The sequence below is a fragment of the Saccostrea cucullata genome, unplaced genomic scaffold, assembly GCF_032062105.1.
Source record: "Saccostrea cucullata isolate Sc308-1 unplaced genomic scaffold, CSIRO_AGI_Scuc_v1 ctg7974, whole genome shotgun sequence".
In the NCBI taxonomy this organism is placed as follows: domain Eukaryota; kingdom Metazoa; phylum Mollusca; class Bivalvia; order Ostreida; family Ostreidae; genus Saccostrea; species Saccostrea cuccullata.
The window spans coordinates 6868-27497 of record NW_026926419.1 but is presented as its reverse complement, the minus strand read 5'-3'; the positions used below and the strand labels follow the sequence as shown (position 1 = coordinate 27497).

Genomic DNA, 20630 nt, shown 5'->3' with positions numbered 1-20630 from the left:
ACCAATCAGCAGGTGTGACTGATAGACAAGAAACGCTTTCTTCTCTATGGAACTCATCCCACCTCTGGTGTTATAAGGTCAATGATTGCTCAGCTTCTGATTTGTTTTGTTTCCTTAGACTTTTGCTCATGATTACTTTCATAAATATTTTACCAGAACCATTAATAGTCATAACAATTGAATGAAACAGTTATAAAACTTTCTTGGTCATCCTCAGGTACACTTAATAACTCGTCTACGAGATTTATTGCAGTTGATTGCTTTTATTAGTGGAGCATTGCCGAAATTGTCAAGGATAAATCTTTAAACGATATCGTTAATCTGGAAAAAAATAGATGTCTTATTTTGAAATATCCTGATATATATAGCTCCTTGTCTGACTTTACTTCAGAACAGGACAGTCCTCGGTTCAGCCTCTGATTTCGATTACGGAGGAAATAAAACGCACCATTCTACCTGCCACTTATCCTGATGATACATTTACGCTCGAAGATGTAATATATAAGTAAACTGTTTGATTAATTGACATACATGTATGCAGTGGATAACATCATTGAAGCTTAAAACTTAAAAGAACATAGAAAAACATTACATGGGATTAGGGCACATGCTACATTTAAAGCACCAGAGATAGGATACAGTACAGATAATTATGTTTATGCCTTGTGTTTTCCCAACGAGATCTTTGCATCGACTAAGGATATTGTTAATTTTAAACGAGTCTTTGAATGTCTTTTTTTACATCCTTGTTTAAATAACTTTTCCCTATTTTAAAAATGTCTTTATGGGTCAAATTAAGTAGAAGAGAGAAATGTTGCAGACTATCAAATATGGTATATTGATTCGGGAATAACTGAAGCTGACAATTGGAAGTATACTGTAAAATTACATATTTTCGAAGGGTTAAGTTTTCATAGTTTTAGGAAAATATTATGATTAATTTGAATTTGAGTTCTTGGTTGAAGACTGTTCAGAAGTAACATTTGTTAAAAAATACATTTCGTGGTGGACATGAATTCGTGGATCTCTTCATAGAAAAAAAAACGAAAGTTAAACCCCCGCGTATATAAGTGATTTCATAGCATACAAACAATCAAAAATATAGTATTGTGAAACAAATGAAAATATGTAAAAACCTGTTACCACGGAATCAAGAGTGCAAATTCTGTTTACGTATATTTAACATCAGATGATATGGATGACAAGAAATAATCCTCTATGTGATATGAATGCTTTCAAATTATGGAAAAGAGTAATATTATATGACCATTTAACTTAGAGTCTAAATACAAACTAAAAATGTTAGGTACTGTCTCACCTATACACAACCTTTTAAATTATGATTACGTGCTAACTTCCTGTCATATTTCAATGAAATTCACAAAACACATTTTGTGACGTCACAATCTAGCCATTCCAAATGTGTCAAATATAGTTGCTATCGCAAGAAAACTTCAACTTAAATTGCAGCTAGGCCAGTGTGGCCGATCAGACTGTATTAATGAATTTTATAGCTATCAAATGTTTCTAAAAAAGGTTCCATTCTACAATTCGCATCAGTACAGTACACATGTATAGAAATATGGGCCAAAGATGTACTCAAATCACATAGAAGTCTTAGGCATTGTTGAAAATCCAAAGGCATGCATGTAAACACATATTTGCATCACGATAAAAGGTAGTTTTTTTTTAAATGATACCTTATTATTTATAAATTCATTTGTATATTTATGAGTTAGAAGCGTGCTTAAACTGAAACTAACGCAAATTCTACATGTATTACTTTTCAAATATATACGTTAAAAACTGCACGCAGAGAAAAAGTCAACTGTTTTTGACGTCACTTTAAAAAAACGTCGACTGTTAAGGACTAAACATTGACTTGATTTACATGTTACGGACTTGTATATAAAACATGATGAACAATTCTAATTTTAGCTTTGTAAAGGAGTACTATGTAAAGAAACGACTTTGTAATTGTTAATTAATTAGTTTTATTAAAAAAATAATTAATCTTATTAATATTTGAGTTCTATTATTAATTACGGAACTGGACTTGTGTATATATTTAAACAATGAAGCATTGAAAAGTGTATTTGAATTGCTGAAATAAATATTAACTTTCAGTATGTGTTTTCATAATGCAGTATCATTTATATATACAGTTCATGTTTATTATACATTAATTATCATATTTTTTAAAAATTTATCTCTTTATTATGATGAATATAAGTTATGAAAATATCATTACATGTTGTTAATATTTGTAATAATGTTTTTGTTTTTTTTTTTATTTAAACTGTTTAAAAATTAAATAAAAAATAATTTAATAAACAATCTTACTGCCATAAATTAATGAATACATACTAATTAAAACTTATACGCCATTTGATAATTGCATTTACTAACTTACTTCACACGTTGCATGATAGTACTTATTTTAGATTTAGAGTTATCTTTTCTTATTTAGAACTCGTAAGTTTATTCAGGAATATTCAGTAGAACCAGTTTAAAGTCAACTATAGTCCAGTTGTTATTCTTTTTATGCATTGATTTTATTGGTAGGTCATTGAGGTGACATTCCTTAGTGAGTTTTCATTGTTATCTTAAATTCACTTTGAATCTAGCCGTAAGCAAAAGTGCTTGCTTGTCTGATAAATTTAGTTTGATTTATAATTCTATTCTTTATTTTCTTTTCCTAACACTTTGCTTGATTGAATGAATGAGTTTGAATGAAAAAAGTATTTGATGAGTAAATGAAAAATGTGTTAAACATATAGTAAATGATTTCAAGGAATATAAATGTAGAGATCTATTTTTGAAAGGAGAAGGTACAGTTTCAATACTAATTTTGCCCAATATTTTTCTAAAATATGAAAGTGATATATGAAATCAAAATTCATTATTTCTGAATCATATAAATTCCATGCAGTAATAAGACAAAAATGGTTTTTCTCATATGACTTCCTAAATTCTAATTGTGACGTCATTAACTTGTGCATTTTCCCGTATTTTCTTAAAAAGTTGCAGAAGACATCAAATTTCAGGGGAATTTTCTTTCAGAAAACATACTCTGCCATTGTCGCTCAGAAGATTTTGAGATATATGATTTTTCAAAGCATTTTACATAATATATCGAAAACTTGAAGTGGGCGACGGTGGCAGACACTATTTTCTTAAGGTAAATAAGCACAGAAATGAGTCATTTTGAAGCTTTTCTACATTAGATTTAGAAATGTACCAAATTAATGACGCCATATTTCCCGAATGGTCTTCTTTCATGCCATATTCTTTAATAATTTATCATATTCATCTGCTCAACTCTTGTTTAATCCAATTTCATAACTTTTTAAGAACATTGAAATTTTAGGGCATAATAAAGCCCAAACTGTACTTTCTTCTTACACTGATAAATATGAAATATCTTTTATGATGAGAATAGATAAAAGAATACATTATAAAACTTCGTCAAGGAACAATTAATCGTTTTTGTCGAAACCACCAGCAATCTACAAAAAGGTGAAACAATACAAAAAAAACCAGGCATCTACCGTTATATTACTTTGATTTATGGAAAGTGAAGAACTGATATCTTTAACTTAGAATATTCACGACTTCCTCTTTACAGAATAGATTTGAGAGTCAGTTCTCTTTCATTTGAAAACACTGTGAGTAATACATGACCATCATAGCTTTACTTGAAAAATAAGAATAGTTTTTAGTACGAAGATCTCACAATATTTTCATCAGTTGAAGATAAAAATCCAACTCTTATCAATTCAAAGTAGGTTAAGAATAGATTTATCAGATTCATTATTTTTTTAACAAGAATATTTCTAAATATTTGATTATAAATAAATACAAGAAAAATCGTTTTTCATCATTAGACTAGATTTTCATAATACAGCCTGATAATTTTTTTTTATTTCTATGATTCCCCCTCCCAATTCTGTACTCGACTTGTGTTTTTTCTTCAAATTATATACAGGACAATGTACATGATTGAATTCTTACATCCCCAATTCAGAAAATCAATAATTTTGATGTGGTGTTTTAAAGGAACATGTAAGTTGAAATAAAAAAATGAATGAGGACACGTACATATTCTTGCACGGTATTTTGAGATAATATTTTAATATACAATTTGTCAAAGACCAGTTATTCTTTTCTTTTCTCCTTTTTTCAATAAAAAGTGTAATAGCAACTATCATCTTGTTTATGCATTGAATGATATATTTACAAAATTTACCATCACTGGACTATAATTAAGAACCCTCTCTACACTGCACACTAAAGAGTTCTGATTCTAAGGTATTTTTATGCAGTGAGAGTGATCTGCCCTTAGATCTAAATTCTAAAAAATAGAAATTTACAATATATTACTCAATTTGTAATCAATTCAAGTATTCTTAACATTTTAAAAGGCCAAGATAAATTAACTGAACGTGTTATTTGCATTTATTTTCTCTATTGAAGTAATTAACAGTGATTTGTATTCACTGATACTGTGTTGTCTTTGAACATTCTTCCTGGGGGTAAATATCACGCACCATACATTGAAAATCAGATAAATAAGCTCAATATTAAGTCCTTTATACAATATATTTTTCTCAATGTCCCAAAAATTGTTTTCACTTGTGTAGAAAGGGTCCTTAAAATAAAAATAAAGAAAATAAATAAGTAAAAAACATATAAACTTCTGCACTATGGTTGGTTTCATTTATAGTTAATGATGCTTTTTTATATCACTGGTATACTGATTTGATAGAATATTTGACGAACTACCAACACTTTTTTGTATTCATTTTTGATGCATTGTTCATTACTTAAGAAACCAATCACAAAAAAAAAATATTAAACATCAATTAGTCTCCATCTTAAATTACTTTTTTTCTTTGTTTGATAAGTTGTTTGGCAATATCAAATTAACCCCATTTTCACACTGCACTTAGCAAAGATCCCACAGGTGTATAAGTTTTTAGGTCACCTGAGTCACTCAGGTGACCTATTGCTATCCGTTTTCGTCCGTCATCGTGCGTCGTCCGTCGTGTGGTAACATTTGAACTTTTCTCTGAAACTACTGAACCAATTTTAGCCAATTTTGGCACAAAGCATCTATGGGTGCAGGGGAACAAAAATTGTGAATTTCATGGTCCCTGCCCCCCTGGAGCCTGATGGTTGGGGCAAAACCTGTAAAAATAATGAAACCTTTAAAAATGTTTTTTTTTTTACTCCTGGACATCAAGCAGTCATACTGTTTTCATGATTGTAATCAGCATTGAGTCCTCTATCAAAATTCTGAAATTCATGGCCCCAGGGTCAGGGGTTTTAGTGCTAGGGTGGGGCTAGATTGATTAATAGTGAAAATGCATACATTTTTTGAGAATCTTCTCCTCTGCTCATGGGCATTAAATAAACTAACCAAGTTCATAGTTATGTTGAATAGGGCTGCCTCTTCCAAATTTGTGAATTTCAGGGCCCCTGGATCAGGGGTTCTTGTTTTAGGGAGGGGCTCTTATAATTATTTAGTGAAATGCATGAATTCTTTGAACATCTTATCCTTTGCTTCTGGTTAATATGCTAATGATTTTATTACATATTTAAGGCCATGATATACTTATTATCAGTTTTACAAACCCTCCGCTTAAGGTTTTGAATTTTCAGAAAAAAATAAACATTTTTTTTTCTTTCCGATGTCAAGTTTGAGTCGGGATCGAAATTTCAAATTTACGAACTCGTACTTCCGGTTTTAAGATAAAACGGCGGGTAAATAAAGCTAGATCTGCGAAGATAGCTTGGTTTAATGTAAAATTCATCGATAAGAGTGCCATTCAAATCGTTTCACCCGTTGAAAGGACAAATAAAATGCTGACGACTTTGTTGCACAATGACATGCTGGTGAGATTTGTTTCAAAAGTATCTGTCTGTAAATTATTTTCCTCCCACAGGTTTTAAACTGCGCGTGGTAGCTATTGCATACTGCCAGTGACATTGTTTATGTCTCTGTTATAGCTTACAGTCTAAGCATCATTCTTCAAAAAAGGGTTGCTTATGTATCAGATGTAATGAATAAAACTATGGGAGAAGTTAAGTCCATCTGTTTGAGGAAGAAATAAACAATAACCTGAAGAAATAAATAAAAACCAACTATTAAAAAGCAAAACTATACAAATATATACAGGCATGTAGTATCATTTGTATCAGCCAGAAAAATTGTTTTACACTTAATTGAAAAAATACTCCCTGTCTGTTTTATAATTATAGGAATTATAATTTTAGGCATCATGCAAGTATATTTGAGAACAATGTCTACACATTCACCTAACACATATTTAAAAAATGAAGATATATTGAAAGACTTTTAAAGAATTGATTTTTAAAAATATGTTTTGATCAAAATAAAAAAAAAATTATAACTAGCCTAAACTGGCAGATGAGGAAATGAGCAATTAAATGTTCTACATTCCTATTTGTAAGCATTATGTGTCCAGTGTAAGGAAAAATATCAATACTTTAATCCAGAAAATTCAAAGTAGACACGTTACAAAGCAAAACAAACACACAATATAGTGTCAGTCTGTGCAGTTGCTGTGAGAAGACTTTGACGATTGAATGCACTCGGTGAATCGTAAACGTCAACAATAATAGAGTTCATGCCCTGTTTATAAAAACTGTGTGCATAACACTAGTATCATCGATTTGCTTAACTCTGTACACTACACTTAACTCGCATTGACGATACTTGTGAAGTTACTCTGAATAAAATTATTTTTCTGGATAAAAGTTTTAATGTTTCTCATCAATTCACAACAAAATTGCCACTTTTCCTAAGAATTAAGAATAAAGTTAGTTTGTGTGAAAGTGCAAAGATTTGTATATCAAAAACGCCAAAAAAGTTTTAACAACTTTTTAAATGACATAAGATTTTTAATTAATTTTCGTGCAAAAAGCTATTAAAATATATAATGTGTGATATTAAGCGGAAAATATTAACTTCACATCTGTGTCCAAGTACCTTTGAAAACATTTTTTTTTAAATCAAAGAGAATAGCCTATCATTGTAATTATGAAAAGAGGAAGTACATGTATAGTATGCTACAACAAATCAAAGAGCACGTTTTATGAATTCATAACACCATGGCTATTTTGAAATAATCTAGGATATAATTAAATGTTCCTTCTATAATCTCTTATGTTAGTGAAAGAAATAAAACACAAATATATCAATCAAATTTATTGTTTCAGTTATAAATCTTTTAAAAATTTGTGGAAAAAAGCATTTTTATCGTTTTTTATCAATAAACATACACCCCGTGTCTCACAAAAAGCTTTGGTATGAATTTGTGAAATATATTATTCCATATTACCTGTAAAAAGGATTTTATGTGACACGGGGAGAAAGATGTTTTATAAAAATATTTTCCGTTTTCCGTTGATTTTTACTAAAATTTTAAAGTTACATTGTCTCTCTCTTTACTTTTTTTAAAATAAGTAATGTTTTATAAAAATCCATATAATTATCTATAAACAATATTAACAAGTCATCGAATTTGTTAACTTTTGAAAATGGACTTGGAGGAAGGCGGCAGAACAATACTACCGTTTGCAGTTCTTAATCAGGGTAACAGTTTTAAACTTAACTTAATAAAAAAAAGTATTGGATATCGAACAGTGTTTGATCTCCATAACTCTTTAAAGAATATATCTTAAGTTGGTATAAAACAGACACCTTGAAATTTCAGTTGTAGGATCAGGTTTCTATGAAAAGTAAGTTTCCTTACTTTTTTTCATTTCTTTCTTCTTCTTTTTTTGATACCGCTTTTCAACGCACAGCATAAAAAACTGAGATGAAAATCATATGTATGTGTTTGTACTACATGTGCAATTAAGTAAATCATGATTCCCAATGTTTTTATAATATTTTTTTAAAACATGTATTTCCTCTCTACAGATTAGATATGAGAGTCAATTCTCTTTCATTTGAAACAAGTTTTGATATTTCTCATCAATACACAACAAAATTGCCACTTTTCGTAAGAATTAAGAATGAAATTAAAATTAATAGAAGTGCAAGGATGTGTCAATCAAACCCGCCAAAAAAATTAAGTTTTAATAACTTTAAATTGACATAAGATTTTATAGTTAATTTTGTGTGAAATGCTATTAAAATATATAATTCGTGATGTTATACAGAAAATATGAACTTCAAATCTGTGTCAAAGTACCTTTAAAAACATTTTTTTTTCAAATCAAAGAGAATTGCCTATCATTTTAATTTTGTAAAGAGGAAGTACATGGATCTAGTATGATACAACAAACCAAACAGCACATTTTATGAATTCCTAACACCATACATGGCTGTTTTTTTATATATTTTCATCTAATGGGGATAGTTGTCGGAATTTATGGAGATAATTGTTCTACGATAAAGTAATTCTTTATAATATATTCTTTTACCTATTCTTCAGATGATTTTTGGAAGATCAATAACCATTTTCAGTTTTTATTTTCTTTTTTTAATATTAATAATTGATTCATAATTAGAGCATTTTTCTTAATAAGGTTGAGATTTAATATTTCGTGCTGCAATGGGGAATACTTTGACAATAGATCTATGACATGCAAAGGTATATCTCTAATTTAAATGTTTTATCTGAAAAACAAGTAATTTAAGCAACGTTTAAATGATTGGTAAACGTAAAAAAAACATATTCAAATTGTTCTTACTAGGACTTATATATATATATATATAAAGAAATTTCTAAAAAGGAAATGTTTCACAAAACACCTAAATTAAATAGTCTTGTACTTGGTAAACATGGATACGTTTTCCTCATACTATGTGATGTTATGCAATAGAGTGTAAGGCAGGTTTTTACGGAATCAACTGCAATGAGACATGTCCACCAGGAAACTTTGGTAAAGGCTGTCAGAAGAACTGTAATTGTTCCAAAAACATATGCAATCGAGTGAATGGATCCTGTCAAGGTAAAATTGAAATGTTGAATGGTATTCGCAAAAAAAGATACATAATGGCACCGACACCAATTTCAAATTCAACATATTTTATTTCAAATTTCTTCTATGGTTTTGCTATTCATGTAAGAAATTCGCACGCTAACTCTCGATTCCCGCCTACAGTTTGGAACCACTCAATACCAATAGCAATTTGGCCATAAAATCTTTGTTTCATACAAAGAACAATTCCATGGTAAATGATGAATTGTATAAATATCAGCGCTAAACAGTAAATCATCAATAATTCCAGCTCCTTGAAAAAAGGGGGTAGGTGATATTTTCCATTGAAATCGTTTTAAGCATTACCATATTTTAAAATAGTCTAGAATAAAATTAAATGTTCCTTATATATTTTTTATGTTAGGTAAAAAAATAAAACATAAAAATATCAATCAAATTTATAGTTTCAGTAAGAAATCTTTTTGAACTTTGTCGGGAAAAAAAACATTTTTATCGTCTTTTTATCAATAAACATAAATCCCTGTGTCTCACAAAAAGCTTTGGTATGAATTTGTGAAATATCATTCCATATCACATGTAAAAAAAAATGTGAAACGGGGAGAAAGATGTTTTAAAAAGATTTTCCGCTTTCCGTTTTTTTATCAAAATGTTAAAGTTACATTGCATATCTCTTTGTTTTTCCAAATAAGTAATCTTTGATGAAAATCCATATAATTATCTATAAACAATATTAAAAATTCATCGAATTTGTTAACTTTTGAAAATAGACTTGGAGAAAGGCGGCAGAAAAATACTATTGTTTGCAGTTCTTAATCAGGGTAACAGTTTTAAACTTAATAAAAAAAGGATGAGGATATCGAACAGTGTTTGATCTCAAAAAACTCTTTCAAGAATATATGTTAAGTTGGAATATAACATACACCGTGAAATTTCAGTTGTGGGATCAGGTATCTAGGAAAAGTAAGTATCCTTCCTTTTTTCATTTCTTTTTTTAAACCGCGTTTTAACGTACAACATATAAAACTGAGATGAAAATCATATGAATGTTGTTTTTACTACATATACAACTAAGAAATCAGGATTCCCAAGACAATGACATGTTGGAATTCATTGGGTTTTTTAAATCACAAATGCAATCTTATTGCCTTTTTAATACTGTATGCAGGGAAATATTTGCCCCCGTTTTATTTTCGCCCCTTTCGCCCTTGTCACAATTTGGCGAATTTAAAAAGAGCGAATTTAGAACAAAATAGTATAAATTCTTAAAAGGAAATAGAATTGGGCGAAATTAGAACGGGGCAAATTTGTAAGCAGGTGTAAAAGGGCAAAAAAAAAAACAGGGGAAGAAAATTACCCTGTATACAGTATTGATATCTATTTGAATAATTTATTCAGACTTGATTTTGACTAAAACATGTTTTATGGCCGAAAATCAGGAATAAGGATAGTTATACATGGAGTAAAATGATAAATATCATTTATGGCTATGGTATTCTGTATTTTGTCCAATAAATAAACGTACTAAGCCTTTGATTGGCTAATATTCAAATTCAAATTCCGTTAATGTTCCAAGACGGGGACCTTACATGTAAGAGCGGAAACAAAATTGTTTTTTTTACCAGCGTGATGTTAATAGATTAAGTTTTTCAGACTAACTTTTTATTGCCTACATGTACGTTATGTACGAAAAATGTTAAAGTGACCATAACTTCTAACAATGTCTAAAAACAGATCCTAAAATTGCTGTTTGAGTCATTGTTATGTGTTTTTTCCTTTCTACCTTCTAGCAATAATTGTTTTGGTGCAATATCCTATGTCAATATCACAATTATCAAGTAATTCAACGTTTTAAGTATATGTTGGTAAACTTTTCCCGAGTACCATGAGATTTGGTGCCGAGCGAAGCGAGGGAGTAAATCGAATGGCGAGGGAAAAGTTTAACAACATACTTACATGTAGTACATGCTTCACACGAAAAATTTGAAAGTCCTTTGTGTCTCTGTCTATTTAATTACAAATTTGTGTGTGTTTTTTATTATTTAATCAAGATAACGATAGTTTGACCCTGATTGTTGCCATTTTGTACAGCCCCAGATGTGACAATTATACACTCGGGGTAATATCTACCTATCAGGTGACGGTCTACAGTGAGTAGTTTTCAAGCACAATGCAGATTCATTTCTATAGATTCAAAAATCTCTGTATGAAGTTAGTCATGGCATTTTACTTGATTTAAGTCTGTAGCATTTTAGTTTTGTGGACATTATTAAACATTTGGTTGGGATGGTAAAATTGATAAAGGACAAGTGCACTTAAGCAATATCTAATGGGCCCTTTTTATGTGCCATTTTAATTTAGAATATATAACTCTTTTGGTAATAATTAGATACTATTGGATATTTCTAATTAAAAATCATATTAACCATCACCTAAATCAGCACGGATTTAAAACAATTAAATATTTTAAAATGCCCATGATCATCCTAAATCCGGAAAAGTCGTACCAAACCTTCTTTGAGTTTGGTTAATGTAAATCAAGGGGAATAGATATTTGAATCGACACTTAAACAATATGATAGTGGATCATAGTCGGGCGCGTTTATAGAATGTTATTTTTTGCGCCAAATATGTTTTCTAAAATTGAATGAATTTGTGCAATTGCCTGTAGCCATAATGATCAAACTAAGAAATTGGTATTCTTACATTTGAAAAAAAAAGTAATAGTTTAATTGAATTTGAAATTAAAAAGGAGTGTTCAGGTGACTCTCAATACCTGAGGTCTGTTCAGCAGAGCGAGCGTTCGCGAGCGCTCGCCAAAATTACTATTGGAGGTATAAGGAATTTTGGCGAGTGCTCACGAACGCTCGCTCTGCTGAACTGGCCTCTGTTTCACTGTTTTGCATGAATGTTCAAAATGTTTGACACTTTTATGAATGACACTTAACTCTCTACCCTTCCGTGTTCTTAAAAACAATTACATGTATACAAATATTTCTAATCGGCACGGCTCTGACTAAATAATGCAAACCCTTCCGATGTTTTACAGTGAGCACCTTTGAGGAATGTTTACCTGGGTCGAACTCACGTGACTATTAGTGTTTTAAATAATTCATTCATAATGTTGCTTCAATATAGATCATACAGGTAAATAGCGCTCACTGGCTATAGGAAAAACAATGTACTTTTTGTACATTTTTGTTATTTAAAGTACCAGCCTAATCGTGTGCAAATTTCCTACTTTCACACAAATTTTATAAATGTATTATGCGTCTTTTATCATTAACACAAGTTTGTGCAAAGTTAGGCTCATAGTAAACAAAAGCTTTGAAATGAATGACCCCTCTCGATTTAGAAAATAGAAAATCACAAATGTCGACTGACATACATATACTATGGTTTCTTTCTTTGTATATTCGTGGATTTAAGCGTTAAAAGTTGTTGAATCGTACGGTTTAGATATCAATTAATTATTTGGAATGGAAAATTTTGCTTAATTTGATTGTTTATTTTTTTCACATTTTACCGGGGCCCATAAGTGCACTCGTTCTTTTTCCTGAAAAGCAAAGGATTCCACAGAAAACGAAAAGCAGAGAAAAAAAGTTTGCGGTTGGATAAATACATGTATGTATACTTCTTGAGCAATGTAGAGTGGTTCCTGTGTATTTGAACTTCTTAAAATACATTATATTTAGACTTTTTTTGCTGTGTCCTTATCATTCCATATCTGTTTAATTGAAATCCATGAAATTAAATAGTAAGTGCAGTTTTATCATTTTGACTTTTCGATGCGATAATTCTGATTAAAGTACCAAATGAATGTAAATGGTAAATCCTGAATATTCACAATTACTTATGAGACATTTCTTTAATTTATCTTTTACTTTTGATTTTAATTTCAATTTTTTTATTTAATTTTTTTCATGTTTTAATTTTTGATAAAGTTTTATACAGTATAAGTAGAAATTTTAGCGGGGTTTTAATTTTGGCATTATAAGCGAGGCTACTGAGATCGCTAAAAATCAATATCGCTAAATATAAATTGCGTTATGTGAGTAATACCTTCTCTAGTAACCGTGTTAATCGCTAAAATTACTTCTCGCTGATACAAATTATCAGTTGTTAGGGAGAAATCGCTAAATTTGCGTCTCGCTAAAAGAAGTTGGTGCACTTTATGCATAAAATGGCTCTGTAGATATACCAATTGAATGATTAACACTTGATTGGTCATTTGAAGCATCAAAATAAAATAGAGACTTCATGTTTGCATATCCTATTAAAAAGTTTCTCCTAAACGCCTATGTCTCAGAGAACTAGCTTTATGAAATTGCAATGTTCTTGAATTTTTAAGTAAACAGGTTTTATTGAATACTTTCAGTGAAGAAAAATAACATGAGCGCACTCTCTGATCTAAAAATTAAAACATGTCTTTTAATCCTCGGAATCAGTTCTATCATTTACTAGTTGCATATTTTAGATAAGAGGTTGCGCTCTATATCAAGTATTGAAAAATAGCTTTAAAAATTGGCCGAGTTTGTAGACTTTATCAGAATTTGAGGAAATTGGCGCATTTCGTAACGTTATAATACATTGACTAGCCAGAAAATTACGTCATTTTTGATAGTTACGCAATCACCAAAGATCTAAGTGATATTCAATGCATGTTAACAAAAACTATGTAGTTTCAGTTTTTCAAAAATTCACAGGGCCAAATAAGGCAAAAGTGAACCTTGTTCTTTCCACTCATACGGTAATTCAGGAAGAAAAACAGGGGAAGAGAAAGAGATCTTTCTTCCTGTACTAATTTATTTAACTGGTATGTAGATTTTTTTTACTATGTTAAACATCAGGTCCATTATTCATTGTCTGGTGACCTTGCCCTGTGTCCATGATTGTCATTACCTATCATTTGTAATGATTTCCTCAATAATTATGTACACAATGGCAGAGTCGCCCAGCATGAAGCTTGGGCTTGGGGTGTACCATGTAATGTGGCAGCAGCAAAAACCCTTTGTTCGAGGTGTGAAACATGTACTAAGGTGGGAATATTAGCAATGTGAAAAGTGACAAAATATCATTTTTTTACCAGCGTGAAGGTACAATATGTACAAATAAAAGATGACGTTTTGCAGGTTCACTTTATATTGCCATCCTGTACGAACTCTTTTATAGTGAGAATAACTAATAATGACAAAAAAGACCGCACAATGTTAATGTTTTGCGTTCCTTCTAACAATATATGTTATTATGCAATGATCTAGAACCTTTATATTAAAATAACTGTAAGAATGCCAGGAAAAAAGAGCTGGAAGGAAATTTATTTATATGGATTGAATGGTTCAATTTACACTAGTCTTGTCAAATAACAAATAAAAATGTTTAAACTTGACAAATAGTTAAATACCTGTCAACCTCTATGTAATAGATGACTTATCTATCAATCATCAAGTCTTTGTTTTTTTTTTTTATTTAATATGACTTTGGATTATTCTGTCTACTACGCATCCAATGCAGCTGATCCCACCTCTTCAGAAATTTAGCTCTGATTACGGATATGTAATTGTTGTGTATAAGAGATTGGTTATTTTCGCATATTAAGGGACGTATATCTAGAATGGAAGATACTCGATCTTAAAATCTTCAGACGACATTATTTTTCTATACATAAAATTATGCTTATAACCCATATTCCACCAGGCTTTTCATGATACACTGAATTGACGACGAATTTTTCCCGTTATTTCCTGATCATGACAAGGAGCACACGGCAGGTGTGACCGGTCAGCCAGGGATGCTCACTCCTCCATTTCACCTGATCACACCTCTGATGTTTCGGAGGTCCGTGTTTGCTCTGCTCTTATTTGTTTATATTGTTTAATGGACTTTGAGATTGAATACTTTTCGTTATCTCCATATCCTTCTTCATGACGTAAAAAAATCAAACAATGGATTTTTATCAATGGAATGCTTATGTGGTAAAATTTGTATCCCATCGCTTATGATACCCTTGCTTTTTTCAGTTTTGTCATCAAACAAAACTGACAGTGAATGGACAAAGATGAATGGCAGATTTGTTAAGTGGATTGTAATTGGTACTGGATCCTTCTTAATTGGGATATTCCTGGTGATTATTGCTCTCCAACTTATCCTTAGTTCCAAAGGAAGTTCTCAAACTCAGGCAGATGTTCAAGTCATAACAGTTTATGAACAAATTGACGACAACTTTAGTACGGAACAGTGAAAGGAGTGACAAATATAAAAGGATTTATGTTGAAAATATTCCAAACTTGAAACAGTTTTATGAGTGATTCTTTCTAAGTCTATATTATTTAGGTTTTACATGAAAACTTACTGCTACATGTATATAAAGCTTTGATAAAATATACATCACCTTTTGTACAGTTAATAGACTGATGTAACTTTTTACGAATCTTAGTAGAACTATATTAGGAAATGTAAATGATTTTTTTAACCTCCTCTAAAATTGTAAGTAGAATTTGATACCCTTTTAAGTATTTTAACGCATTGTATATGTCTACACATAGGTGTGTCTTTCGTCTGAGATTGAAATATTGTTGTGCGCGTACATGTATACCACATACAGTCAACTCTTTGATAAAATGTAATTATATGATTCAAAATGGTATTCAAGAATATATTTTTTTCACGAATTGTTATATGACATGGCCATTTTAGGTCTTTTTATAATATTGTTTGTAAACATTAATGTTATGAATCCTATCGTATATTGAATTAACTTATCACACAGTTGTATAAATTCAGTATAACCAGTACAGTGCTAACGTTAAATACGAAATGTCCATAGCATTGTCTAAAGCTGACTTTAAATCTTGTGTAGTTCTAGGTAAATATTATACAATTTCTAGCAGCAAAATATGTGCAAAAATGAAAAAAAAGAAAAAGAAAAAGAAAAAGAATTAACATGAATAATGGGAAACATCCACTAATGTGATATTAACTCGATAATGTCTAGACAAAAAGTCTTTTGTAGTATTTTTATAATTTGCTTTAAAGTGCTACATGTAGAAATTGGCATTTTCCATTTAATCTTATTGCAGATGAACCTTTATTTTGAAACATTCTACTAAAAACATATGGACGGTAGATCTCCCCAAAATTTGGCATGTACACTGAAGATAATGTAATATATATAGTATAAAAATGACGCTATTGTAGTTTTTATACAATAAAACCCCAGTCGCCCCCCCACCCTTTAACTTTCAGATAAGCAAGATGAATTCAACATTTCTATCGCAACCATCCTCTATTTAATAAGCAACACTTATTAATCACTTAACACTTGGGTACAGTCCACTAATTGTTTTCCCATAGGCGACAATGTTAACGTTTCCTCTCATAGCGATGTCCCTAATTTTCGTTCAGAAGTGAGTGACCCCTCAAATCAAAGCACATCAACTTGTCTTTCCTTGGTTAAAATCTCGAGGTGGCATGTCAGATTCGTTTTCCGGCAAAATGCGTCTGTCTGCGGGAACCTCTAAAAATGAAAGTGAAAGTAGGGGAATTTCAGAATTGTAACTGGCGTTATAATACACAAAATAATTCGGCTGATTTTCTTGATAAATTACATTTTCCAAGCTTTTTTGGTAGGAAAGATACTCCTTATCAACAAGTGTGAGGCTCAGTTTAGTACATCTGCCCAATTTTTTTTATGCAAGTCTGCAAATTAAGGAACTTGTAATTTTTTCTGCACTACTTTCTTCTCCTACTGATTCTAAAAATAATTAGTGGGATGTACCCAATATGGAAAAGCATTTCTTTGATTTTACAATATTTCACACTGTTTGTCAATCTAGAGCATAAGTAGAGACATCATGCCAAGTTTCATGAAAATTCAACAATTAATTAAGATTTTACAGCATTTACAGTTCTATGTGTAATATCCTAAAAAAATGCTCCAATCTAGCCAAAACTGCACCCAAGTTTTAAGTCAAATTTTAGCCTTTTAACACATTTATATCATTCTTAATCACCTTCATAACTTTAAATACATATAGTCAAATCATAATCAAGCACTTAATTGGGTCAATTTCACTTATTTTAAAAAATTAATGTATTTCCGCACAAAACATGACCACTTTTCACCCTCTAATTCATAGTTTCTCCAGAAATGACAAAAAAATGAAGTTAACAAATACCCCGAAAGTAGTAAAATAAAAAAGTACTGATTATTTCCTGTCCATTGAGGTATCATTCATGAAATTTGGTCTATGAATAAAAAAGTTATAAGCCTTTATAATCCTACATAGAATCATTTGTTTCAAAGGAATTTTTATACCAATGCAAATTTACTTATCTATGACGTCACAATGACATCATAATAATGGATACCTCAATACATGTGTATCATTACTTTTCCCGTACTTTTTATTTAAGACAAAATCAGTGCTTATATACTATTATTAACTTTAAAAAAATGAAAATATGTGGTTTTGCAGATTAAATAAATAATCCACTAAAGTTGTTTTGTTTCCATGGTAACCATTTTGTAATTTGTAGTAAAATGAGACAAAATTTTGAATTTCCTGACAAATCGCATAATTTTCACTGTCAAATATTCATGAAATTTCAATTCTTATATCCGTGTAATCTTAATAAATGCATAATTTACAAAACAAAGATGTAGATCTAATTAATTTGAAATTCTTAAATAAAAAAAAATGTATATGAGCTGCAAAATGTATATAGCAGTGCATGTACAGATTAGTTATAGCTAAATACTTTCACATTCTGATCACCTATTTAATATGTAAATTTCCTCACCCCCACCCCATCCCCCAATTCAATGAATTTTTTTTTTTTTTAGAAAACTTTAACTTACACATTTTGCCGACTGTCACACTTTGCTGGTGCTGCTTCAAGATGTATTCAAATGGGCGTGCATTTGCTGGCCAATAGTTTTAAACACCATCTGCATGGACCTCATGTTTTTCCTGAACCAATCACCATGAACCTAAAAAAAAAATCAACACAATAAATGGTACAATATCACATTTGCAGACAGACAGAAACACAGACATTCAACACGTACAATTTTACCATATTCCTTTTATGCCCATTACTTGAAATTAATTAATTTAAAAAATGATTTATTGGCTTCCACCTGAAATCACACTGTTAACATATATAGGTAATTAAGTTAATTCAACAGAATATGTAAAAATCATGTTTTACTGACAATAATTGTACATTCAACAAATACATGTAATGCAATTGCTAAAAAATATGAGAGAAACCAGTTAATGTGCATGTTTACACACATCGTTTAACTCCCAGACAACTGTAACCAGCTTCACCGCGCAACTGATCTGAAATTATGTATGTCATGTATGTGACGTGCCGATCATCGACATGTTCCAAAAAACATTAAATTGTTATTTACAAATATTGTACTAAGGTATACCTCTTGCCTCCTGTGTAACATACAAATTCCCATCACCTATATACTGCTAAACAATGCACTGAACAGTTTTGACAACTTTCTGCTAAGTCTACTTTCACTTCGACCTTGACCCCGATTGAATACCGATCCCGAACACATTTGTGAATTTTTGTGTATTGAAAATATTCCACAGTGGAGCATATACTTCTATATAATTGCTTCTTAATCAAATTATACATTTATGATTCTGAATAAATAAATTTTATAAATCGATACATTTAATCTACATGATACATGTGTAAACAATGGGTGATACATGTATGAGCATGTTGTCTGTTCCGGGGGGGGGGGGGGGGGGGGGGGGGGGGGGGTCTAGACACTTTATTTATGAATCAATTTGTTTAAAAATGTGTATCAACAATTCAAGAATTGTTTTTTTCATAAATTTGAACAATTGAAAATAATAGAAAACACCAACTTTGAAATAAATTCAAGATTTATGACATCTTTCACTTACTTATAGGCTTCCTAATATGGGTACAGTCCACTAATTGTTTTCCCATAGGCGACAATGTTAACGTTTCCTCTCATAGCGATGTCCCTAATTTTCGTTCAGAAGTGAGTGACCCCTCAAATCAAAGCACATCAACTTGTCTTTCCTTGGTTAAAATCTCGAGGTGGCATGTCAGATTCGTTTTCCGGCAAAATGCGTCTGTCTGCGGGAACCTCTAAAAATGAAAGTGAAAGTAGGGGAATTTCAGAATTGTAACTGGCGTTATAATACACAAAATAATTCGGCTGATTTTCTTGATAAATTACATTTTCCAAGCTTTTTTGGTAGGAAAGATACTCCTTATCAACAAGTGTGAGGCTCAGTTTAGTACATCTGCCCAATTTTTTTTATGCAAGTCTGCAAATTAAGGAACTTGGAATTTTTTCTGCACTACTTTCTTCTCCTACTGATTCTAAAAATAATTAGTGGGATGTACCCACTTATCGATTGCGTGTGGTTATGGTTCCAAGTTGGTTCGATACGGAAGAGCATATTTGAAGTTCCAACAAACAAATAAATTGAGACAGGCTTGTGACAAGATGGACACAATGGGTTGATGCGATGGTTTGAGATATTTTATGCTAGATACGATGACTCATCGAATATATTTCTTGAATAAGAATGGGAAAAAAAATCGAGAATGGATTCGTGATTTTCCTTTTCGGTCTTTCATATCAATTGCATGAAACACGCACAGTTACAATTTTTCTTCATGTATCACAAGTAACCTAGCACAAGGGAATATTACTTAATTGTGCATCAGGAAAGCGATTCAATAAAACATGTAATGAAAATCAGATAAATTTCCTGAGAATCTTCTTTCAAAAAGAAGTGTTTCCCAAAAATGTCAATGTCTGTCAATTAACCTTCAGACTGATCATGTGTAAGAAAAGCCTTTCTAGCACTTCCTACGTTACGTTCGAGTACAATCAAACTTCCACCTACGTTAGGGAAATTACATATCTTATGCATTAGTAAAAATAACAAAAAACGCAATATAATATAAATAATAAGATGCAGGGATGTTTTTTTTGTACATTATGTCTTTATGTAAATTGGATGAATCTGAATCGTTAATTGTTTGAATGATTGTACATGTATCTGAAAATACGTCCCATTTGAGATTTTTTTCCTTACAAAAATGTCAACGTATATGGTGGAAATGCTTAAAATCTTGATCTTTATTCGATACTCAGAGTCATTGAGTAGTGAATGATCATTCAACTGTTCGAACGCCCGCTGTATCACTGACTCTCGAGTTTTAAGGTCTCAACCGAAAGGCCCGCTGATCGGACTTCAAAATGCAAAAAGGTAGATTTCCTATCTATTTTTATTAACATACATCAGTCGCGTTCGGTTTTTGAACCCATACTTTTTTTTACCGACTGAGCTACCTTATTAGATTTGACTCTTAGAGAAAAACTTTGTCTTTAGTGATTCTGTCAATATCTATCATAAGTAGATTGCTTCATTTGTAAGAGTTTTCTTTATTGTTGTGTATATAACAAATATATGTAGCATACTCCAGTGAATGTAACTTTCAAGCCTTTTTTTTTTTCTTTACTTCTCACCAAAATATTAATAGAAGTAAAGGAGAAACTTCAGGAATACTGTTTAAAATTATATCAGTCGATGAGTGGCGTAAATCAGATATGGTAGAATAAAAAAAATATCAGGAAC

At 30.8% G+C, this 20630-nt stretch overlaps 1 long non-coding RNA gene across 1 annotated transcript; it reads right to left on the bottom strand.

Moving 5' to 3' along the window:
- Positions 1-16299: 16299 nt before the first annotated feature.
- On the bottom strand, positions 16300-19350 carry LOC134271648 (uncharacterized). Its single transcript, XR_009993062.1, has 4 exons — positions 19217-19350; positions 18915-19125; positions 17837-17968; positions 16300-16492 (listed from the first exon to the last, which is right to left on the bottom strand). It is a non-coding gene; the product is annotated as an uncharacterized LOC134271648 (long non-coding RNA).
- Positions 19351-20630: the final 1280 nt, after the last annotated feature.